This window comes from Drosophila takahashii, unplaced genomic scaffold (assembly GCF_030179915.1).
Source record: "Drosophila takahashii strain IR98-3 E-12201 unplaced genomic scaffold, DtakHiC1v2 scaffold_17, whole genome shotgun sequence".
Classification (NCBI taxonomy): domain Eukaryota; kingdom Metazoa; phylum Arthropoda; class Insecta; order Diptera; family Drosophilidae; genus Drosophila; species Drosophila takahashii.
The window spans coordinates 1-27500 of record NW_027221670.1 but is presented as its reverse complement, the minus strand read 5'-3'; the positions used below and the strand labels follow the sequence as shown (position 1 = coordinate 27500).

Here is a 27500-nt window from a genome sequence, read left to right as displayed (position 1 = left end):
TGTGTACTGAACACCGAGATCAAGTCAGCATTTGCCCTTTTGCTCTATGTGTGGTTTCTGTCCGCACTGAGCTGGCCTTGGGACACCTCCGTTATTATTTGAGAGATGTACCGCCCCAGTCAAACTCCCTACCTGGCAATGTCCTTGAATTGGATCATACCTGAGTAATTGGAGTTATACCAAATTTTCAAATCAAAAATACATAAATGCACCGTTTTATTAAAGAATTTGTTTGCGATTATATAACAAACTCGTGATACTTTGATCAAGAAGCTTGCATCAAAACCCAATACCATAAGATATAATAAATATATCCGTATAATGGCTAGGAAATGATACACGTTCCATTTAATCAAGTAAGTAAGGAAACAATAAGAGTAGTGGTATTTCATTGACGATACCAAACCGAAGTCTAATATCTCCCACTTATTCTACACCTCTTATGTCTCCTTACACTGCCAGATTAGAGTCAAGCTCAAAAGGGTCTTCTTTCCCCGCTAATTATTCCAAGCCCGTTCCCTTGGCTGTGGTTTCGCTAGATAGTAGATAGGGACAGTAGGAATCTCGTTAATCCATTCATGCGCGTCACTAATTAGATGACGAGGCATTTGGCTACCTTAAGAGAGTCATAGTTACTCCCGCCGTTGACCCGCGCTTACTTGAATTTCTTCACTTTGACATTCAGAGCACTGGGCAGAAATCACATTGTGTCAACACCCGCTAGGGCCATCACAATGCTTTGTTTTAATTAGACAGTCGGATTCCCCAAGTCCGTGCCAGTTCTGAATTGATTGTTAATTGATAATCGTTATAATTAATAAGAACTAATTGGTTTGACCCAATTAGTATTCTTAAAAATTTTAGCAAGAAAGTTCCACAATTGGCTACGTAACTAACTATCCGGGGAACAAGTAACTAACATAAATGCTAGAAACTCTATTTACCCAGAACGAGCACATAAACCATGTTATTGTTTCCCAATCAAGCCCGACTATCTCAATCTTCAGAGCCAATCCTTATCCCGAAGTTACGGATCTAATTTGCCGACTTCCCTTACCTACATTATTCTATCGACTAGAGACTCTTCACCTTGGAGACCAGCTGCGGATATTGGTACGGCCTGTTGAGAAGTTTGCGTGTCCCCACCATAAATTTTCAAGGTCCGAGGAGAAAATATCGACACAACAGTATATGTCATGCTCTTCTAGCCCATCTACCATATCTCTCTGCGAAAGACTTCCATGGTAGTACGGCTATAAAACAGAAAAGAAAACTCTTCCGATATCTCTCGACGGCTTCTTTATGGTCGTTCCTGTTGCCAGGATGAGCACGAGGCCCATATTTAATAACAAACGGATACTCAACAGGTTACGGAATTGGAACCGTATTCCCTTTCGTTCAAAATTATTCAAGTATATTATATTAGCTTGATTTGTATATATTGCGTTTTTGGTTTTACTTGAAAATTTTCGGCTTTCGCCTTGAACTTAGGACCGACTAACTCGTGATCAACCACTGTTCACACGAAACCCTTCTCCACTTCAGTCCTCCAAGGTCTCATTCGATTATTTGCTACTACCACCAAGATCTGTACCAATGGCAGCTCCATGCAGGCTTACGCCAAACACTTCTACGCATACCATTGTACCTTCCTACTCACTAAAGTTTCAAAATTTATATCACAAGTAATATAAATCATCTACTTTAGCGGTAATGTATAGGTATACAACTTAAGCGCCATCCATTTTAAGGGCTAGTTGCTTCGGCAGGTGAGTTGTTACACACTCCTTAGCGGATTTCGACTTCCATGATCACCGTCCTGCTGTTTTAAGCAACCAACGCCTTTCATGGTATCTGCATGAGTTGTTAATTTGGGCACCGTAACATTACGTTTGGTTCATCCCACAGCGCCAGTTCTGCTTACCAAAAGTGGCCCACTGGGCACATTATATCATAACCTTAAACTTCATATCAAGAAAGTTAAGGTTCTTACCCATTTAAAGTTTGAGAATAGGTTAAGATCGTTTCGACCCTAAGGCCTCTAATCATTCGCTTTACCAGATAAGATTATTTTATATAATATTAAAATGCACCAGCTATCCTGAGGGAAACTTCGGAAGGAACCAGCTACTAGATGGTTCGATTGGTCTTTCGCCCCTATACTCAATTCTGACAATCGATTTGCACGTCAGAACTGTTTCGGTCTTCCATCAGGGTTTCCCCTGACTTCAACCTGATCAAGTATAGTTCACCATCTTTCGGGTCACAGCATATATGCTCAAGGTACGTTCCAGTTAGAGGCATAAATAATATAAATATCATTATACATAACTATATAGAACGCCCCGGGATTGTGTTAATTAGCTATAAATAGTTAAAAAACTAATCCCATTATTAGTCAAGTTAATTACGCTATTAGGTTTATATCCCAATAACTTGCACATATGTTAGACTCCTTGGTCCGTGTTTCAAGACGGGTCCCGAAGGTATCCTGAATCTTTCGCATTGTTAATCCTACAAGTGCATATAATAAACACAAAAATCAATGATAATCATGCCATTATATAATTCCGAAAAATTAACGCACTGTATTCATATAAATCTATCAGCACTTTATCAAATTAATAACATTTATTCTGTGTTAAAATGCAAGCAATTTAATTTGAATAAACTATAAGTTATATTTTATGATAAATTTGGTATGCTAATAGATTACAATGTCCTTATATGGAAAAAATGCACACTATTATCATAATATTGTTTAAATATTACAATTTTAATGATGAATTTTCCATAACGGATATTCAGGTTCATCGGGCTTAACCTCTAAGCAGTTTCACGTACTGTTTAACTCTCTATTCAGAGTTCTTTTCAACTTTCCCTCACGGTACTTGTTTACTATCGGTCTCATGGTTATATTTAGTTTTAGATGGAGTTTACCACCCACTTAGTGCTGCACTATCAAGCAACACGACTCTTTGGAAACATCATCTAGTAATCATTAACGTTATACGGGCCTGGCACCCTCTATGGGTAAATGGCCTCATTTAAGAAGGACTTAAATCGTTAATTTCTCATACTAGAATATTGACGCTCCATACACTGCATCTCACATTTGCCATATAGACAAAGTGACTTAGTGCTGAACTGATTTCTTTTCGCTCGCCGCTACTAAGAAAATCCTTGTTAGTTTCTTTTCCTCCCCTAATTAATATGCTTAAATTCAGGGGGTAGTCCCATATGAGTTGAGGTTGTATATAACTTTTATTTGCAATTAATTCTTTATATATAATGATAAAACATTTTATTAAATTCGTTTAAAGCTGACGTATATATATATTAATGGCATTTATTTGTAACGAATTAACGAAGAATAATAATATTGTCAACGTTTTTCATATTTCAAATCATTAATAAGAGACAATTCTAGATAATATTTTATGCTAGACATTTCTCAGTATTATTTGATTGAAAAAGAAAATATTCCTCTTCGTTTTTCTCAAAGTTTAATTACTATTGTGAGATAATGTTTTTCATATATTTGTTAATATTATGAATAAAATAATTAAATTATTTTTATCCAATAATATACCATATGCTTATAAAATTTTATTATAAAATTTGTATAAACAACTTAATTAGCATAGTCTTACAACCCTCAACCATATGTAGTCCAAGCAGCACTATAAAATTAATTAAAGTACATAACAGCATGGACTGCGATATGCGTTCAAAATGTCGATGTTCATGTGTCCTGCAGTTCACACGATGACGCACAGTTTGCTGCGTTCTTCATCGACCCATGAGCCGAGTGATCCACCGCTTAGAGTTTTATAATATTGGTTTTAAATTTGGTCAAATATGTTTTTATTGAAAGAAATTAAAAATACACCATTTTACTGGCATATATCAATTCCTTCAATAAATGTATTTATATACCTAAAATAAATGCTGCGAAATGTCTTAGTTTTATATAAACAATATATATCAAAGTATTATTTGTAATGGCATTTGTTTGTTAATATATATTGATAATTTTATATAAAACATTAACCTGAAACCAGGTACAACATTGTATATTTTAGGTTGTTGCATTATCCAATGTATGATCATCATCAAATTAGTTGGCCAATACATCTCGCAACGCGTGTATATTATGGTCCATATACACACAAAAGTTTATAATAAATATATAAAATATATTTTATTATATTAATAATTCGATTTGCTTGTTCGAATTTTATGTTTGTTTCTATTTAATTTATTTGTAATAATATTATATTATTACAATATTTCGATTTGCTTGTTCGAAATTTATTTGATCTTTTACTTTTAAGATCATATTTTTGGTATAATTATTATTATAATTATTATGTATATATATATATATATTGGTAATTTGTATTAAATTTGTATTAACAAATTTTTTTATTAACGGTAAGGATATTATACAATAATGATCCTTCCGCAGGTTCACCTACGGAAACCTTGTTACGACTTTTACTTCCTCTAAATAATCAAGTTCGGTCAACTTTTGCGAAACAACCGTAACACACAAGGCGTCACAGTGATCACGTCCGGAGACCTCACTAAATAATTCAATCGGTAGTAGCGACGGGCGGTGTGTACAAAGGGCAGGGACGTAATCAATGCGAGTTAATGACTCACACTTACTGGGAATTCCAAGTTCATGTGAACAGTTTCAGTTCACAATCCCAAGCATGAAAGTGGTTCAGCGGTTTACCCGGACCTCTCGGTCTAGGAAATACACGTTGATACTTTCATTGTAGCGCGCGTGCAGCCCAGGACATCTAAGGGCATCACAGACCTGTTATTGCTCAATCTCATTATTGCTAGACGCAATTTGTCCATTTAAGAAGCTAGTGTCCTTATAATGGGACAAACCAACAGGTACGGCTCCACTTATATAAACACATTCAAACACAATAAACATTTTACTGCCACCATGAATGAAGGCTATATAAGCTTCAACACCATAATCCTGAAGATATCTATTTAATATATTTGAGTCTCGTTCGTTATCGGAATTAACCAGACAAATCACTCCACGAACTAAGAACGGCCATGCACCACCACCCATAGATTCGAGAAAGAGCTATCAATCTGTCTTACACACTTATGTTCGGACCTGGTAAGTTTTCCCGTGTTGAGTCAAATTAAGCCGCAGGCTCCACTCCTGGTGGTGCCCTTCCGTCAATTCCTTTAAGTTTCAGCTTTGCAACCATACTTCCCCCGGAGCCCAAAAGCTTTGGTTTCCCGGGAAGCGACTGAGAGAGCCATAAAAGTAGCTACACCCAATTGCTAGCTGGCATCGTTTATGGTTAGAACTAGGGCGGTATCTGATCGCCTTCGAACCTCTAACTTTCGTTCTTGATTAATGAAAACATCTTTGGCAAATGCTTTCGCTTAAGTTAGTCTTACGACGGTCCAAGAATTTCACCTCTCGCGTCGTAATACTAATGCCCCCAAACTGCTTCTATTAATCATTACCTCTTGATCTGAAAACCAATGAAAGCAGAACAGAGGTCTTATTTCATTATCCCATGCACAGAATATTCAGGCATTTGAAGCCTGCTTTAAGCACTCTAATTTGTTCAAAGTAATTGTACCGGCCCACAATAACACTCGTTTAAGAGCACTAATGCAGGTTTTTAAATAGGAGGAACATATGAAAAAATACAAGTATTTAAACACATATAAGAACTCCACCGGTAATACGCTTACATACATAAAGGTATAGTACTAACCACAATTGTAAGTTGTACTACCCGTATGAAGCACAAGTTCAACTACGAACGTTTTAACCGCAACAACTTTAATATACGCTATTGGAGCTGGAATTACCGCGGCTGCTGGCACCAGACTTGCCCTCCAATTGGTCCTTGTTAAAGGATTTAAAGTGTACTCATTCCAATTACAGGGCCTCGGATATGAGTCCTGTATTGTTATTTTTCGTCACTACCTCCCCGAGCTGGGAGTGGGTAATTTACGCGCCTGCTGCCTTCCTTAGATGTGGTAGCCGTTTCTCAGGCTCCCTCTCCGGAATCGAACCCTGATTCCCCGTTACCCGTTGCAACCATGGTAGTCCTAGATACTACCATCAAAAGTTGATAGGGCAGACATTTGAAAGATCTGTCGTCGGTACAAGACCATACGATCTGCATGTTATCTAGAGTTCAACCAATATAACGATCTTGCGATCGCTTGGTTTTAGCCTAATAAAAGCACATGTCCCATAAGGTTCATGTTTTAATTGCATGTATTAGCTCTAGAATTACCACAGTTATCCAAGTAACTGTTAACGATCTAAGGAACCATAACTGATATAATGAGCCTTTTGCGGTTTCACTTTTAATTCGTGTGTACTTAGACATGCATGGCTTAATCTTTGAGACAAGCATATAACTACTGGCAGGATCAACCAGAATAATGTTTTCGTTCATATTTCATTCATATTTTTTGAATAGAAATTAGTAATATAAATATAATAGATTTTATTTCCATTTTATATGTTCGGTTTTTCTTAAATATTGATTTTAATTCAATATTTTTTTTTTTGCTTTGTGAAATAATTCTATTTTAATTCGAATACGGCCATTTTTATATGGCATTCGTATACGTTCTTTAATTTTTACTTGTTTCGCCACTAATATAACAAGTTTATAATTGATGTTAAAGAAAAAGTACAACTTTTTTATAACACAATTTTCAATATATATTGTTCTTTCTATAAGTTTTTATTATATTATATATACATATTTCATTCTAAAATATCATTTTTGTTCAACATACATAATTATTGTATCCACACATGTACAATTTTTGTTTAACCAATATAAATATTGAGTTAAATCATTTGCATTTTGATGATAAATTTAAAATTTATCTTTTCCATATAACTCTCTGGTAATATATGATATAAAACCGAGCGCATATGAAATTATTTTGATCACTAATATTGCAATTATATTTTATTATAATGCTTTTTGTAAACACATTGTACCGGCAAGCGATACTCTGTGCCCAAACGACAGGGGATATAATAATTTAATATAAATTATCATATATACCTGCCACCAAAGATTAACGATAAAAGTCGGAAACAATTTGTTATTCTATATATAATAGAAACTTGACCTCTGTTTCACCTTATTATCATGGGTTTATAATATTAACCGCGTAGCCAAGTCTTAATTTCATTTAAGAAACAAATTTATACGGATAATATTTTGATTTTAATATATGTTGTTCTATTGATAACAAAAGTATATATTATAATATATTTTGTTCAATAGTAGATGGACTACTTACTGTACCATCCTTATTTTTTATTATTATTGATATACATTATATTGACAACAGCATATGATATTCATATGGTTTGTTCAATAATTAATTGGTGGACAACCACTGACCATCCTATAGTAGTTTTTGGCCACGACGTCTAAATATCGAAATTATTTAATTCCGTTTGCCACCCATACGATAGATATTAACTATCTATAATAATAATGTGTACGCATAAAATATTATATGTATATATATAGACCAACAGACAAGCACTTCACCCTATAGTAGTTTTTGGCCACGACGTCTATATATCGGGCATATTTAATTCTCTTTGCCACCCAACCAAAGATATTCACTTTTTTATATAAAGTATTATTTGATCATATTAATATAACCAATTATTTCTGCCATATTCATATAATTTCTTTATGAATTATTTTTTGGTCATATCCATATAATCTATATGCCGTATCCATATAATGAATACGGCATATCCATACAACTAGCCATATTTGTATGTCAATGTATATTTTATTATACATTTTTTTTCTTTATACATATAATATGGTATTTCCATATCGCTATAATTGAATTATATGTATAAGATATCATTTATATATAGCATTGCCAAAATAATATGATAAACATAAATTTTGAACAATACGGCCGGTCGGCGAGCACTGCCTCCCTATATATGTTTTTGGCCACGACGTCTAAATATTGGGTATTTTTCGTACTGCGGCCCCGGTGTATGTAAATTGGGCATATTTCGTACTGATGCCAACATATCTATATGACTCATTATTTTCTTCCATATCAATATAACTTCTTTTATTTCCATATTCAAGTAATTTCTTTATTTGCCATATCAATATAAAATAGTTTTTGGTCATATTTATATAATCTATATGCCGTATCCATATAATGAATACGGCATATCCATACAACTAGCCATATTTGTATGTCAATGTATATTTTATTATACATTTTTTTTCTTTATACATATAATATGGTATTTCCATATCGCTATAATTGAATTATATGTATAAGATATCATTTATATATAGCATTGCCAAAATAATATGATAAACATAAATTTTGAACAATACGGCCGGTCGGCGAGCACTGCCTCCCTATATATGTTTTTGGCCACGACGTCTAAATATTGGGTATTTTTCGTACTGCGGCCCCGGTGTATGTAAATTGGGCATATTTCGTACTGATGCCAACATATCTATATGACTCATTATTTTCTTCCATATCAATATAACTTCTTTTATTTCCATATTCAAGTAATTTCTTTATTTGCCATATCAATATAAAATATTTTTTGGTCATATTTATATAATCTATATGCCGTATCCATATAATGAATACGGCATATCCATACAACTAGCCATATTTGTATGTCAATGTATATTTTATTATACATTTTTTTTCTTTATACATATAATATGGTATTTCCATATCGCTATAATTGAATTATATGTATAAGATATCATTTATATATAGCATTGCCAAAATAATATGATAAACATAAATTTTGAACAATACGGCCGGTCGGCGAGCACTGCCTCCCTATATATGTTTTTGGCCACGACGTCTAAATATTGGGTATTTTTCGTACTGCGGCCCCGGTGTATGTAAATTGGGCATATTTCGTACTGATGCCAACATATCTATATGACTCATTATTTTCTTCCATATCAATATAACTTCTTTTATTTCCATATTCAAGTAATTTCTTTATTTGCCATATCAATATAAAATATTTTTGGTCATATTTATATAATCTATATGCCGTATCCATATAATGAATACGGCATATCCATACAACTAGCCATATTTGTATGTCAATGTATATTTTATTATACATGTTTTTTCTTTATACATATAATATGGTATTTCCATATCGCTATAATTGAATTATATGTATAAGATATCATTTATATATAGCATTGCCAAAATAATATGATAAACATAAATTTTGAACAATACGGCCGGTCGGCGAGCACTGCCTCCCTATATATGTTTTTGGCCACGACGTCTAAATATTGGGTATTTTTCGTACTGCGGCCCCGGTGTATGTAAATTGGGCATATTTCGTACTGATGCCAACATATCTATATGACTCATTATTTTCTTCCATATCAATATAACTTCTTTTATTTCCATATTCAAGTAATTTCTTTATTTGCCATATCAATATAAAATATTTTTTGGTCATATTTATATAATCTGTATGCCGTATCCATATAATGAATACGGCATATCCATACAACTAGCCATATTTGTATGTCAATGTATATTTTTATTATACATTTTTTTTCTTTATACATATAATATGGTATTTCCATATTCCGCTATAATTGAATTATATGTATAAGATATCATTTATATATAGCATTGCCAAAATAATATGATAAACATAAATTTTGAACAATACGGCCGGTCGGCGAGCACTGCCTCCCTATATATGTTTTTGGCCACGACGTCTAAATATTGGGTATTTTTCGTACTGCGGCCCCGGTGTATGTAGATTGGGCATATTTCGTACTGATGCCAACATATCTATATGACTCATTATTTTCTTCCATATCAATATAACTTCTTTTATTTCCATATTCAAGTAATTTCTTTATTTGCCATATCAATATAAAATATTTTTTGGTCATATTTATATAATCTATATGCCGTATCCATATATGAATCCATATCCATACAACTAGTATTTGTATGTCATATGTATATTTTATTATACATTTTTTTTCTTTATACATAATATGTATTCCATATCGCTATAATTGATTATATGTATAAGATATCATTATATATAGCATTCCAATAATTTAACATAATTTTGAACAATACTCGGCGAGCACTGCCTCCATATATGTTTTTCCACGACGTCTAAATATTGGGTATTTTTCGTACTGCGGCCCCTGTTGTAAATTCATATTTCGTACTGATGCCAACAATCTATATGACTCTTATTTTCTTCCATATCAATATAACTTCTTTTATTTCCATATTCAGTAATTTCTTTATTTGCCATATCAATATAAATATTTTTCATATTTATATAATCTATATCCTATATAATGAATACCATATCCATAACTAGCCATATTTGTATGTCAATGTATATTTTATTATACATTTTTTTCTTATCATATAATATGGTATTTCATACCTATATTGATTCTTATAAGATATCATTTATATATAGCATTGCCAAAATATATGATAAACATAAATTTTCAATATCAGCACTGCTCCCTATATATGTTTTTCCACGATCTAAATATTGGGTATTTATCGTACTCGGCTCCTGTATGTAATTCATATTTCGTACTATGCCACCATATCCATATAACTTATTTTTGTTCTATATCTATATAATCCATATCCACTAGAATTTAGTATTTCCCATATCCATATAAATCATTATTTCCATATCAATATAAATATATTTTTCCATATTCATACTAGACTTATTATTTCTTTAATATTCATATAACTCAATATTTTTTCATATCCATACTAGAACTTATTCTTTTTCCCATATCCATACTAGAACTTATAATTTTTCCATATTCATATAACTATTTTTTTCATATCCATACTAGAACATTATATTTTTGCCATATCTCTACAACTCATTTTATTCCATATCCATACTAGAACTTATTATTTCTTAAATATCCATATAACTTAATATTTTTCCATATCCATACCAGAACTTTTTATTTTTCCCATATCCATAGAACTAATTTTTTTCATATCCATACTAGAACCTAATTTTCTTCCTATATCCATATAACTTATTATTTACTATTACAATATAATTAATTTTTTCCATATCCATACTAGAGCTTATTATCTCTTCAATATCCATAAAACTCAATATTTTTTCATATCCATACTAGAACTGATTATTTTTCCCATATCCATACTAGAACTCAGTATTCTTCCCATATCCATACTACAACTTAGTATTTTTCCCATATGCATATAACTCATTATTTAGCATATCAATATAACTAATTTTTTTCCATATCCATACTAGAACTTATTATTTCTTTAATATCCATATAACTCAATATTTTTTTATATCCATACTAGAACTTATTATTTTTCCCATATCCATACTAGAACTTATAAATTTTCCCATATTCATATAACTAATTTTTTTCATATCCATACTAGAACATTAAATTTTTTGCCATATCTATATAACTCATTTTCTTCCATATCCATACTAGAACTTATTATTTCTTTAATATCCATATAACTCAATATTTTTTCATATCCATACTAGAACTTATCATTTTCCCATATTCATATAACTCATTTTTCCATATCCATACTAGAACTCTGTATTCTTTTCCATATCCATATAACTCATTTTTTTTTCATATCCATACTAGAAATTATTATTTTTCCCATATCCACATAACTCATTTTTTTCATATCCATACTAGAACTTGTTATTTTTCCCATATCCATATAACTCATTTTTTTTCATATCCATACTAGAACTTAATATTATTTTCATATCCATATAACTCATGTTTGGACTTGGAATATTTTTATACACGTCACTAATAGGATGACGATTCAATCATGCTACTTTAAGAGGTACATATGACTTGCATATGTCTCTTACTTGCATGTTCGGACTTAGAATATTTTTATACACGTCACTAATAGGATGACGATTCAGTTGGCTACCTTAAGAGGTACATATACTTGCATATGTCTCTTACTTGTATGTTCGGACTTAGAATATTTTTATACGCGTCACTAATAGGATGACGATTCAGTTGGCTACCTTAAGAGGTACATATACTTGCATATGTCTCTTAATTGTATGTTCGGACTTAGAATATTTTTATACGCGTCACTAATAGGATGACGATTCAGTTGGCTACCTTAAGAGGTACATATACTTGCATATGTCTCTTACTTTTATGTTCGGACTTAGAATATTTTTATACACGTCACTAATAGGATGACGATTCAGTTGGCTACCTTAAGAGGTACATATACTTGCATATGTCTCTTACTTGTATGTTCGGACTTAGAATATTTGTATACACGTCACTAATAGGATGACGATTCAGTTGGCTACCTTAAGAAGTACATATACTTGCATATGTCTCTTATTTGCATGTTCGGACTTAGAATATTTTTATACGCGTCACTAATAGGATGACGATACATATGGCTACCATTGTTAAATATATTTAAATAAAATTTATTTAAATATAATTATTATTTTATATATATATATTTTATATATATATATATTCTGACTTAAAAAAGCCAAACAAAATAAACACAATTAAATTTATGTTTATTATCGAATCATCAAGCAAAGGATAAGCTTCAGTGGATCGCAGTATGGCAGCTGCTCAACCACTTACAACACCTTGCCTGTTACAAAAGTCGTTTACAATTGATTCTAGGCTTTGTCATTGTATTAAATAATGCTTTTATATGTAACTAGCGCGGCATCAGGTGATCGAAGATCCTCCCAATTTACTATGTTACAAATTACATTGGCATCACATCCATTGTCGTTTATAAAGTAAATTATAAACTTTAAATGGTTTAGAAGCCATACAATGCAAATTGCCCCTTATTTATCATTGCAGTCCAGCACGGATACGACCTTAGAGGCGTTTCAGGCATAATCCAACGGACGTAGCGTCATACCACTGTTCGCTCGAACAAGTATTGTGCCATTGGTCCGTACCTGCGGTTCCTCTCGTACTACGCAGGAATGCTGTCGCAACAACGTTTTGTCATTAGTAGGGTAAAACTAACCTGTCTCACGACGGTCTAAACCCAGCTCACGTTCCCTTGCATGGGTGAACAATCCAACGCTTGGTGAATTTTGCTTCACAATGATAGGAAGAGCCGACATCGAAGGATCAAAAAGCGACGTCGCTATGAACGCTTGGCCGCCACAAGCCAGTTATCCCTATGGTAACTTTTCTGACACCTCTTGTTAAAAACTCTTTAAACCAAAAGGATCGATAGGCCGAGCTTTTGCTGTCCCTGTGTGTACTGAACACCGAGATCAAGTCAGCATTTGCCCTTTTGCTCTATGTGTGGTTTCTGTCCGCACTGAGCTGGCCTTGGGACACCTCCGTTATTATTTGAGAGATGTACCGCCCCAGTCAAACTCCCTACCTGGCAATGTCCTTGAATTGGATCATACCTGAGTAATTGGAGTTATACCAAATTTTCAAATCAAAAATACATAAATGCACCGTTTTATTAAAGAATTTGTTTGCGATTATATAACAAACTCGTGATACTTTGATCAAGAAGCTTGCATCAAAACCCAATACCATAAGATATAATAAATATATCCGTATAATGGCTAGGAAATGATACACGTTCCATTTAATCAAGTAAGTAAGGAAACAATAAGAGTAGTGGTATTTCATTGACGATACCAAACCGAAGTCTAATATCTCCCACTTATTCTACACCTCTTATGTCTCCTTACACTGCCAGATTAGAGTCAAGCTCAAAAGGGTCTTCTTTCCCCGCTAATTATTCCAAGCCCGTTCCCTTGGCTGTGGTTTCGCTAGATAGTAGATAGGGACAGTAGGAATCTCGTTAATCCATTCATGCGCGTCACTAATTAGATGACGAGGCATTTGGCTACCTTAAGAGAGTCATAGTTACTCCCGCCGTTGACCCGCGCTTACTTGAATTTCTTCACTTTGACATTCAGAGCACTGGGCAGAAATCACATTGTGTCAACACCCGCTAGGGCCATCACAATGCTTTGTTTTAATTAGACAGTCGGATTCCCCAAGTCCGTGCCAGTTCTGAATTGATTGTTAATTGATAATCGTTATAATTAATAAGAACTAATTGGTTTGACCCAATTAGTATTCTTAAAAATTTTAGCAAGAAAGTTCCACAATTGGCTACGTAACTAACTATCCGGGGAACAAGTAACTAACATAAATGCTAGAAACTCTATTTACCCAGAACGAGCACATAAACCATGTTATTGTTTCCCAATCAAGCCCGACTATCTCAATCTTCAGAGCCAATCCTTATCCCGAAGTTACGGATCTAATTTGCCGACTTCCCTTACCTACATTATTCTATCGACTAGAGACTCTTCACCTTGGAGACCAGCTGCGGATATTGGTACGGCCTGTTGAGAAGTTTGCGTGTCCCCACCATAAATTTTCAAGGTCCGAGGAGAAAATATCGACACAACAGTATATGTCATGCTCTTCTAGCCCATCTACCATATCTCTCTGCGAAAGACTTCCATGGTAGTACGGCTATAAAACAGAAAAGAAAACTCTTCCGATATCTCTCGACGGCTTCTTTATGGTCGTTCCTGTTGCCAGGATGAGCACGAGGCCCATATTTAATAACAAACGGATACTCAACAGGTTACGGAATTGGAACCGTATTCCCTTTCGTTCAAAATTATTCAAGTATATTATATTAGCTTGATTTGTATATATTGCGTTTTTGGTTTTACTTGAAAATTTTCGGCTTTCGCCTTGAACTTAGGACCGACTAACTCGTGATCAACCACTGTTCACACGAAACCCTTCTCCACTTCAGTCCTCCAAGGTCTCATTCGATTATTTGCTACTACCACCAAGATCTGTACCAATGGCAGCTCCATGCAGGCTTACGCCAAACACTTCTACGCATACCATTGTACCTTCCTACTCACTAAAGTTTCAAAATTTATATCACAAGTAATATAAATCATCTACTTTAGCGGTAATGTATAGGTATACAACTTAAGCGCCATCCATTTTAAGGGCTAGTTGCTTCGGCAGGTGAGTTGTTACACACTCCTTAGCGGATTTCGACTTCCATGATCACCGTCCTGCTGTTTTAAGCAACCAACGCCTTTCATGGTATCTGCATGAGTTGTTAATTTGGGCACCGTAACATTACGTTTGGTTCATCCCACAGCGCCAGTTCTGCTTACCAAAAGTGGCCCACTGGGCACATTATATCATAACCTTAAACTTCATATCAAGAAAGTTAAGGTTCTTACCCATTTAAAGTTTGAGAATAGGTTAAGATCGTTTCGACCCTAAGGCCTCTAATCATTCGCTTTACCAGATAAGATTATTTTATATAATATTAAAATGCACCAGCTATCCTGAGGGAAACTTCGGAAGGAACCAGCTACTAGATGGTTCGATTGGTCTTTCGCCCCTATACTCAATTCTGACAATCGATTTGCACGTCAGAACTGTTTCGGTCTTCCATCAGGGTTTCCCCTGACTTCAACCTGATCAAGTATAGTTCACCATCTTTCGGGTCACAGCATATATGCTCAAGGTACGTTCCAGTTAGAGGCATAAATAATATAAATATCATTATACATAACTATATAGAACGCCCCGGGATTGTGTTAATTAGCTATAAATAGTTAAAAAACTAATCCCATTATTAGTCAAGTTAATTACGCTATTAGGTTTATATCCCAATAACTTGCACATATGTTAGACTCCTTGGTCCGTGTTTCAAGACGGGTCCCGAAGGTATCCTGAATCTTTCGCATTGTTAATCCTACAAGTGCATATAATAAACACAAAAATCAATGATAATCATGCCATTATATAATTCCGAAAAATTAACGCACTGTATTCATATAAATCTATCAGCACTTTATCAAATTAATAACATTTATTCTGTGTTAAAATGCAAGCAATTTAATTTGAATAAACTATAAGTTATATTTTATGATAAATTTGGTATGCTAATAGATTACAATGTCCTTATATGGAAAAAATGCACACTATTATCATAATATTGTTTAAATATTACAATTTTAATGATGAATTTTCCATAACGGATATTCAGGTTCATCGGGCTTAACCTCTAAGCAGTTTCACGTACTGTTTAACTCTCTATTCAGAGTTCTTTTCAACTTTCCCTCACGGTACTTGTTTACTATCGGTCTCATGGTTATATTTAGTTTTAGATGGAGTTTACCACCCACTTAGTGCTGCACTATCAAGCAACACGACTCTTTGGAAACATCATCTAGTAATCATTAACGTTATACGGGCCTGGCACCCTCTATGGGTAAATGGCCTCATTTAAGAAGGACTTAAATCGTTAATTTCTCATACTAGAATATTGACGCTCCATACACTGCATCTCACATTTGCCATATAGACAAAGTGACTTAGTGCTGAACTGATTTCTTTTCGCTCGCCGCTACTAAGAAAATCCTTGTTAGTTTCTTTTCCTCCCCTAATTAATATGCTTAAATTCAGGGGGTAGTCCCATATGAGTTGAGGTTGTATATAACTTTTATTTGCAATTAATTCTTTATATATAATGATAAAACATTTTATTAAATTCGTTTAAAGCTGACGTATATATATATTAATGGCATTTATTTGTAACGAATTAACGAAGAATAATAATATTGTCAACGTTTTTCATATTTCAAATCATTAATAAGAGACAATTCTAGATAATATTTTATGCTAGACATTTCTCAGTATTATTTGATTGAAAAAGAAAATATTCCTCTTCGTTTTTCTCAAAGTTTAATTACTATTGTGAGATAATGCTTTTCATATATTTGTTAATATTATGAATAAAATAATTAAATTATTTTTATCCAATAATATACCATATGCTTATAAAATTTTATTATAAAATTTGTATAAACAACTTAATTAGCATAGTCTTACAACCCTCAACCATATGTAGTCCAAGCAGCACTATAAAATTAATTAAAGTACATAACAGCATGGACTGCGATATGCGTTCAAAATGTCGATGTTCATGTGTCCTGCAGTTCACACGATGACGCACAGTTTGCTGCGTTCTTCATCGACCCATGAGCCGAGTGATCCACCGCTTAGAGTTTTATAATATTGGTTTTAAATTTGGTCAAATATGTTTTTATTGAAAGAAATTAAAAATACACCATTTTACTGGCATATATCAATTCCTTCAATAAATGTATTTATATACCTAAAATAAATGCTGCGAAATGTCTTAGTTTTATATAAACAATATATATCAAAGTATTATTTGTAATGGCATTTGTTTGTTAATATATATTGATAATTTTATATAAAACATTAACCTGAAACCAGGTACAACATTGTATATTTTAGGTTGTTGCATTATCCAATGTATGATCATCATCAAATTAGTTGGCCAATACATCTCGCAACGCGTGTATATTATGGTCCATATACACACAAAAGTTTATAATAAATATATAAAATATATTTTATTATATTAATAATTCGATTTGCTTGTTCGAATTTTATGTTTGTTTCTATTTAATTTATTTGTAATAATATTATATTATTACAATATTTCGATTTGCTTGTTCGAAATTTATTTGATCTTTTACTTTAAGATCATATTTTTGGTATAATTATTATTATAATTATTATGTATATATATATATATATTGGTAATTTGTATTAAATTTGTATTAACAAATTTTTTTATTAACGGTAAGGATATTATACAATAATGATCCTTCCGCAGGTTCACCTACGGAAACCTTGTTACGACTTTTACTTCCTCTAAATAATCAAGTTCGGTCAACTTTTGCGAAACAACCGTAACACACAAGGCGTCACAGTGATCACGTCCGGAGACCTCACTAAATAATTCAATCGGTAGTAGCGACGGGCGGTGTGTACAAAGGGCAGGGACGTAATCAATGCGAGTTAATGACTCACACTTACTGGGAATTCCAAGTTCATGTGAACAGTTTCAGTTCACAATCCCAAGCATGAAAGTGGTTCAGCGGTTTACCCGGACCTCTCGGTCTAGGAAATACACGTTGATACTTTCATTGTAGCGCGCGTGCAGCCCAGGACATCTAAGGGCATCACAGACCTGTTATTGCTCAATCTCATTATTGCTAGACGCAATTTGTCCATTTAAGAAGCTAGTGTCCTTATAATGGGACAAACCAACAGGTACGGCTCCACTTATATAAACACATTCAAACACAATAAACATTTTACTGCCACCATGAATGAAGGCTATATAAGCTTCAACACCATAATCCTGAAGATATCTATTTAATATATTTGAGTCTCGTTCGTTATCGGAATTAACCAGACAAATCACTCCACGAACTAAGAACGGCCATGCACCACCACCCATAGATTCGAGAAAGAGCTATCAATCTGTCTTACACACTTATGTTCGGACCTGGTAAGTTTTCCCGTGTTGAGTCAAATTAAGCCGCAGGCTCCACTCCTGGTGGTGCCCTTCCGTCAATTCCTTTAAGTTTCAGCTTTGCAACCATACTTCCCCCGGAGCCCAAAAGCTTTGGTTTCCCGGGAAGCGACTGAGAGAGCCATAAAAGTAGCTACACCCAATTGCTAGCTGGCATCGTTTATGGTTAGAACTAGGGCGGTATCTGATCGCCTTCGAACCTCTAACTTTCGTTCTTGATTAATGAAAACATCTTTGGCAAATGCTTTCGCTTAAGTTAGTCTTACGACGGTCCAAGAATTTCACCTCTCGCGTCGTAATACTAATGCCCCCAAACTGCTTCTATTAATCATTACCTCTTGATCTGAAAACCAATGAAAGCAGAACAGAGGTCTTATTTCATTATCCCATGCACAGAATATTCAGGCATTTGAAGCCTGCTTTAAGCACTCTAATTTGTTCAAAGTAATTGTACCGGCCCACAATAACACTCGTTTAAGAGCACTAATGCAGGTTTTTAAATAGGAGGAACATATGAAAAAATACAAGTATTTAAACACATATAAGAACTCCACCGGTAATACGCTTACATACATAAAGGTATAGTACTAACCACAATTGTAAGTTGTACTACCCGTATGAAGCACAAGTTCAACTACGAACGTTTTAACCGCAACAACTTTAATATACGCTATTGGAGCTGGAATTACCGCGGCTGCTGGCACCAGACTTGCCCTCCAATTGGTCCTTGTTAAAGGATTTAAAGTGTACTCATTCCAATTACAGGGCCTCGGATATGAGTCCTGTATTGTTATTTTTCGTCACTACCTCCCCGAGCTGGGAGTGGGTAATTTACGCGCCTGCTGCCTTCCTTAGATGTGGTAGCCGTTTCTCAGGCTCCCTCTCCGGAATCGAACCCTGATTCCCCGTTACCCGTTGCAACCATGGTAGTCCTAGATACTACCATCAAAAGTTGATAGGGCAGACATTTGAAAGATCTGTCGTCGGTACAAGACCATACGATCTGCATGTTATCTAGAGTTCAACCAATATAACGATCTTGCGATCGCTTGGTTTTAGCCTAATAAAAGCACATGTCCCATAAGGTTCATGTTTTAATTGCATGTATTAGCTCTAGAATTACCACAGTTATCCAAGTAACTGTTAACGATCTAAGGAACCATAACTGATATAATGAGCCTTTGCGGTTTCACTTTTAATTCGTGTGTACTTAGACATGCATGGCTTAATCTTTGAGACAAGCATATAACTACTGGCAGGATCAACCAGAATAATGTTTTCGTTCATATTTCATTCATATTTTTTGAATAGAAATTAGTAATATAAATATAATAGATTTTATTTCCATTTTATATGTTCGGTTTTTCTTAAATATTGATTTTAATTCAATATTTTTTTTTTGCTTTGTGAAATAATTCTATTTTAATTCGAATACGGCCATTTTTATATGGCATTCGTATACGTTCTTTAATTTTTACTTGTTTCGCCACTAATATAACAAGTTTATAATTGATGTTAAAGAAAAAGTACAACTTTTTTATAACACAATTTTCAATATATATTGTTCTTTCTATAAGTTTTTATTATATTATATATACATATTTCATTCTAAAATATCATTTTTGTTCAACATACATAATTATTGTATCCACACATGTACAATTTTTGTTTAACCAATATAAATATTGAGTTAAATCATTTGCATTTTGATGATAAATTTAAAATTTATCTTTTCCATATAACTCTCTGGTAATATATGATATAAAACCGAGCGCATATGAAATTATTTTGATCACTAATATTGCAATTATATTTTATTATAATGCTTTTTGTAAACACATTGTACCGGCAAGCGATACTCTGTGCCCAAACGACAGGGGATATAATAATTTAATATAAATTATCATATATACCTGCCACCAAAGATTAACGATAAAAGTCGGAAACAATTTGTTATTCTATATATAATAGAAACTTGACCTCTGTTTCACCTTATTATCATGGGTTTATAATATTAACCGCGTAGCCAAGTCTTAATTTCATTTAAGAAACAAATTTATACGGATAATATTTTGATTTTAATATATGTTGTTCTATTGATAACAAAAGTATATATTATAATATATTTTGTTCAATAGTAGATGGACTACTTACTGTACCATCCTTATTTTTTATTATTATTGATATACATTATATTGACAACAGCATATGATATTCATATGGTGGTTCAATAATTAATTGGTGGACAACCACTGACCATCCTATAGTAGTTTTTGGCCACGACGTCTAAATATCGAAATTATTTAATTCCGTTTGCCACCCATACGATAGATATTAACTATCTATAATAATAATGTGTACGCATAAAATATTATATGTATATATATAGACCAACAGACAAGCACTTCACCCTATAGTAGTTTTTGGCCACGACGTCTATATATCGGGCATATTTAATTCTCTTTGCCACCCAACCAAAGATATTCACTTTTTTATATAAAGTATTATTTGATCATATTAATATAACCAATTATTTCTGCCATATTCATATAATTTCTTTATGAATTATTTTTTGGTCATATCCATATAATCTATATGCCGTATCCATATAATGAATACGGCATATCCATACAACTAGCCATATTTGTATGTCAATGTATATTTTATTATACATTTTTTTTCTTTATACATATAATATGGTATTTCCATATCGCTATAATTGAATTATATGTATAAGATATCATTTATATATAGCATTGCCAAAATAATATGATAAACATAAATTTTGAACAATACGGCCGGTCGGCGAGCACTGCCTCCCTATATATGTTTTTGGCCACGACGTCTAAATATTGGGTATTTTTCGTACTGCGGCCCCGGTGTATGTAAATTGGGCATATTTCGTACTGATGCCAACATATCTATATGACTCATTATTTTCTTCCATATCAATATAACTTCTTTTATTTCCATATTCAAGTAATTTCTTTATTTGCCATATCAATATAAAATATTTTTTGGTGATATTTATATAATCTATATGCCGTATCCATATAATGAATACGGCATATACATACATCTAGCCATATTTGTATGTCAATGTATATTTTATTATACATTTTTTTTCTTTATACATATAATATGGTATTTCCATATCGCTATAATTGAATTATATGTATAAGATATCATTTATATATAGCATTGCCAAAATAATATGATAAACATAAATTTTGAACAATACGGCCGGTCGGCGAGCACTGCCTCCCTATATATGTTTTTGGCCACGACGTCTAAATATTGGGTATTTTTCGTACTGCGGCCCCGGTGTATGTAAATTGGGCATATTTCGTACTGATGCCAACATATCTATATGACTCATTATTTTCTTCCATATCAATATAACTTCTTTTATTTCCATATTCAAGTAATTTCTTTATTTGCCATATCAATATAAAATATTTTTTGGTCATATTTATATAATCTATATGCCGTATCCATATAATGAATACGGCATATCCATACAACTAGCCATATTTGTATGTCAATGTATATTTTATTATACATTTTTTTTCTTTATACATATAATATGGTATTTCCATATCGCTATAATTGAATTATATGTATAAGATATCATTTATATATAGCATTGCCAAAATAATATGATAAACATAAATTTTGAACAATACGGCCGGTCGGCGAGCACTGCCTCCCTATATATGTTTTTGGCCACGACGTCTAAATATTGGGTATTTTTCGTACTGCGGCCCCGGTGTATGTAAATTGGGCATATTTCGTACTGATGCCAACATATCTATATGACTCATTATTTTCTTCCATATCAATATAACTTCTTTTATTTCCATATTCAAGTAATTTCTTTATTTGCCATATCAATATAAAATATTTTTTGGTCATATTTATATAATCTATATGCCGTATCCATATAATGAATACGGCATATCCATACAACTAGCCATATTTGTATGTCAATGTATATTTTATTATACATTTTTTTTCTTTATACATATAATATGGTATTTCCATATCGCTATAATTGAATTATATGTATAAGATATCATTTATATATAGCATTGCCAAAATAATATGATAAACATAAATTTTGAACAATACGGCCGGTCGGCGAGCACTGCCTCCCTATATATGTTTTTGGCCACGACGTCTAAATATTGGGTATTTTTCGTACTGCGGCCCCGGTGTATGTAAATTGGGCATATTTCGTACTGATGCCAACATATCTATATGACTCATTATTTTCTTCCATATCAATATAACTTCTTTTATTTCCATATTCAAGTAATTTCTTTATTTGCCATATCAATATAAAATATTTTTTGGTCATATTTATATAATCTATATGCCGTATCCATATAATGAATACGGCATATCCATACAACTAGCCATATTTGTATGTTAATCTATATTTTATTATACATTATTTTTCTTTATACATATAATATGGTATTTCCATATCGCTATAATTGAATTATATGTATAAGATATCATTTATATATAGCATTGCCAAAATAATATGATAAACATAAATTTTGAACAATACGGCCGGTCGGCGAGCACTGCCTCCCTATATATGTTTTTGGCCACGACGTCTAAATATTGGGTATTTTTCGTACTGCGGCCCCGGTGTATGTAATTTGGGCATATTTCGTACTGATGCCAACATATCTATATGACTCATTATTTTCTTCCATATCAATATAACTTCTTTTATTTCCATATTCAAGTAATTTCTTTATTTGCCATATCAATATAAAATATTTTTTGGTCATATTTATATAATCTATATGCCGTATCCATATAATGAATACGGCATATCCATACAACTAGCCATATTTGTATGTCAATGTATATTTTATTATACATTTTTTTTCTTTATACATATAATATGGTATTTCCATATCGCTATAATTGAATTATATGTATAAGATATCATTTATATATAGCATTGCCAAAATAATATGATAAACATAAATTTTGAACAATACGGCCGGTCGGCGAGCACTGCCTCCCTATATATGTTTTTGGCCACGACGTCTAAATATTGGGTATTTATCGTACTGCGGCTCCGGTGTATGTAAATTGGGCATATTTCGTACTGATGCCACCATATCCATATAACTTATTTTTTGTTCTATATCTATATAATTATCCATATCCACACTAGAATTTAGTATTTATCCCATATCCATATAAATCATTATTTACCATATCAATATAAATAATATTTTTCCATATTCATACTAGAACTTATTATTTCTTTAATATTCATATAACTCAATATTTTTTCATATCCATACTAGAACTTATTCTTTTTCCCATATCCATACTAGAACTTATAAATTTTCCCATATTCATATAACTAATTTTTTTCATATCCATACTAGAACATTATATTTTTGCCATATCTCTACAACTCATTTTATTCCATATCCATACTAGAACTTATTATTTCTTAAATATCCATATAACTTAATATTTTTCCATATCCATACCAGAACTTTTTATTTTTCCCATATCCATAGAACTAATTTTTTTCATATCCATACTAGAACCTAATTTTCTTCCTATATCCATATAACTTATTATTTACTATTACAATATAATTAATTTTTTCCATATCCATACTAGAGCTTATTATCTCTTCAATATCCATAAAACTCAATATTTTTTCATATCCATACTAGAACTGATTATTTTTCCCATATCCATACTAGAACTCAGTATTCTTCCCATATCCATACTACAACTTAGTATTTTTCCCATATGCATATAACTCATTATTTAGCATATCAATATAACTAATTTTTTTCCATATCCATACTAGAACTTATTATTTCTTTAATATCCATATAACTCAATATTTTTTTATATCCATACTAGAACTTATTATTTTTCCCATATCCATACTAGAACTTATAAATTTTCCCATATTCATATAACTAATTTTTTTCATATCCATACTAGAACATTAAATTTTTTGCCATATCTATATAACTCATTTTATTCCATATCCATACTAGAACTTATTATTTCTTTAATATCCATATAACTCAATATTTTTTCATATCCATACTAGAACTTATCATTTTTCCCATATTCATATAACTCATTTTTCCATATCCATACTAGAACTCTGTATTCTTTTCCATATCCATATAACTCATTTTTTTTTCATATCCATACTAGAAATTATTATTTTTCCCATATCCACATAACTCATTTTTTTCATATCCATACTAGAACTTGTTATTTTTCCCATATCCATATAACTCATTTTTTTCATATCCATACTAGAACTTAATATTATTTTCATATCCATATAACTCATGTTTGGACTTGGAATATTTTTATACACGTCACTAATAGGATGACGATTCAATCATCTATTTTAAGAGGAACATTGACTTGCATATGTCTCTTACTTGCATGTTCGGACTTAGAATATTTTTATACACGTCACTAATAGGATGACGATTCAGTTGGCTACCTTAAGAGGTACATATACTTGCATATGTCTCTTACTTGTATGTTCGGACTTAGAATATTTTTATACACGTCACTAATAGGATGACGATTCAGTTGGCTACCTTAAGAGGTACATATACTTGCATATGTCTCTTATTTGCATGTTCGGACTTAGAATATTTTTATACGCGTCACTAATAGGATGACGATTCAGTTGGCTACCTTAAGAGGTACATATACTTGCATATGTCTCTTATTTGCATGTTCGGACTTAGAATATTTGTATACGCGTCACTAATAGGATGACGATTCAGTTGGCTACCTTAAGAGGTACATATACTTGCATATGTCTCTTACTTGTATGTTCGGACTTAGAATATTTGTATACACGTCACTAATAGGATGACGATTCAGTTGGCTACCTTAAGAAGTACATATACTTGCATATGTCTCTTATTTGCATGTTCGGACTTAGAATATTTTTATACGCGTCACTAATAGGATGACGATACATATGGCTACCATTGTTAAATATATTTAAATAAAATTTATTTAAATATAATTATTATTTTATATATATATATTTTATATATATATATATATATTCTGACTTAAAAAAGCCAAACAAAATAAACACAATTAAATTTATGTTTATTATCGAATCATCAAGCAAAGGATAAGCTTCAGTGGATCGCAGTATGGCAGCTGCTCAACCACTTACAACACCTTGCCTGTTACAAAAGTCGTTTACAATTGATTCTAGGCTTTGTCATTGTATTAAATAATGCTTTTATATGTAACTAGCGCGGCATCAGGTGATCGAAGATCCTCCCAATTTACTATGTTACAAATTACATTGGCATCACATCCATTGTCGTTTATAAAGTAAATTATAAACTTTAAATGGTTTAGAAGCCATACAATGCAAATTGCCCCTTATTTATCATTGCAGTCCAGCACGGATACGACCTTAGAGGCGTTCAGGCATAATCCAACGGACGTAGCGTCATACCACTGTTCGCTCGAACAAGTATTGTGCCATTGGTCCGTACCTGCGGTTCCTCTCGTACTACGCAGGAATGCTGTCGCAACAACGTTTTGTCATTAGTAGGGTAAAACTAACCTGTCTCACGACGGTCTAAACCCAGCTCACGTTCCCTTGCATGGGTGAACAATCCAACGCTTGGTGAATTTTGCTTCACAATGATAGGAAGAGCCGACATCGAAGGATCAAAAAGCGACGTCGCTATGAACGCTTGGCCGCCACAAGCCAGTTATCCCTATGGTAACTTTTCTGACACCTCTTGTTAAAAACTCTTTAAACCAAAAGGATCGATAGGCCGAGCTTTTGCTGTCCCTGTGTGTACTGAACACCGAGATCAAGTCAGCATTTGCCCTTTTGCTCTATGTGTGGTTTCTGTCCGCACTGAGCTGGCCTTGGGACACCTCCGTTATTATTTGAGAGATGTACCGCCCCAGTCAAACTCCCTACCTGGCAATGTCCTTGAATTGGATCATACCTGAGTAATTGGAGTTATACCAAATTTTCAAATCAAAAATACATAAATGCACCGTTTTATTAAAGAATTTGTTTGCGATTATATAACAAACTCGTGATACTTTGATCAAGAAGCTTGCATCAAAACCCAATACCATAAGATATAATAAATATATCCGTATAATGGCTAGGAAATGATACACGTTCCATTTAATCAAGTAAGTAAGGAAACAATAAGAGTAGTGGTATTTCATTGACGATACCAAACCGAAGTCTAATATCTCCCACTTATTCTACACCTCTTATGTCTCCTTACACTGCCAGATTAGAGTCAAGCTCAAAAGGGTCTTCTTTCCCCGCTAATTATTCCAAGCCCGTTCCCTTGGCTGTGGTTTCGCTAGATAGTAGATAGGGACAGTAGGAATCTCGTTAATCCATTCATGCGCGTCACTAATTAGATGACGAGGCATTTGGCTACCTTAAGAGAGTCATAGTTACTCCCGCCGTTGACCCGCGCTTACTTGAATTTCTTCACTTTGACATTCAGAGCACTGGGCAGAAATCACATTGTGTCAACGCTAGGGCCATCACAATGCTTTGTTTTAATTAGACAGTCGGATTCCCCAAGTCCGTGCCAGTTCTGAATTGATTGTTAATTGATAATCGTTATAATTAATAAGAACTAATTGGTTTGACCCAATTAGTATTCTTAAAAATTTTAGCAAGAAAGTTCCACAATTGGCTACGTAACTAACTATCCGGGGAACAAGTAACTAACATAAATGCTAGAAACTCTATTTACCCAGAACGAGCACATAAACCATGTTATTGTTTCCCAATCAAGCCCGACTATCTCAATCTTCAGAGCCAATCCTTATCCCGAAGTTACGGATCTAATTTGCCGACTTCCCTTACCTACATTATTCTATCGACTAGAGACTCTTCC

The 27500-nt window shown here is 33.0% G+C and overlaps 6 non-coding genes across 6 annotated transcripts in view; all 6 read right to left on the bottom strand.

Moving 5' to 3' along the window:
* The window catches only part of LOC138914261 (large subunit ribosomal RNA), a 3957-nt gene extending 703 nt beyond the window's left edge, over positions 1-3254 (bottom strand). The window contains exon 1 of the ribosomal RNA XR_011420121.1: positions 1-3254. This exon is cut by the window's left edge and continues 703 nt beyond it. This is a non-coding gene — a ribosomal RNA (large subunit ribosomal RNA).
* A 398-nt stretch (positions 3255-3652) lies between these two features.
* Positions 3653-3831, bottom strand: LOC138914264 (5.8S ribosomal RNA). The gene has a single exon (XR_011420124.1). It is a non-coding gene; the product is annotated as a 5.8S ribosomal RNA (ribosomal RNA).
* Positions 3832-4454: 623 nt separating this feature from the next.
* On the bottom strand, positions 4455-6449 carry LOC138914266 (small subunit ribosomal RNA). Its single transcript, XR_011420126.1, has one exon. It is a non-coding gene; the product is annotated as a small subunit ribosomal RNA (ribosomal RNA).
* A 6227-nt stretch (positions 6450-12676) lies between these two features.
* On the bottom strand, positions 12677-16634 carry LOC138914263 (large subunit ribosomal RNA). Its single transcript, XR_011420123.1, has one exon. It is a non-coding gene; the product is annotated as a large subunit ribosomal RNA (ribosomal RNA).
* Positions 16635-17032: 398 nt separating this feature from the next.
* On the bottom strand, positions 17033-17211 carry LOC138914259 (5.8S ribosomal RNA). The gene has a single exon (XR_011420119.1). It is a non-coding gene; the product is annotated as a 5.8S ribosomal RNA (ribosomal RNA).
* A 622-nt stretch (positions 17212-17833) lies between these two features.
* On the bottom strand, positions 17834-19827 carry LOC138914260 (small subunit ribosomal RNA). Its single transcript, XR_011420120.1, has one exon. It is a non-coding gene; the product is annotated as a small subunit ribosomal RNA (ribosomal RNA).
* Between the last annotated feature and the right edge of the window lie 7673 nt (positions 19828-27500).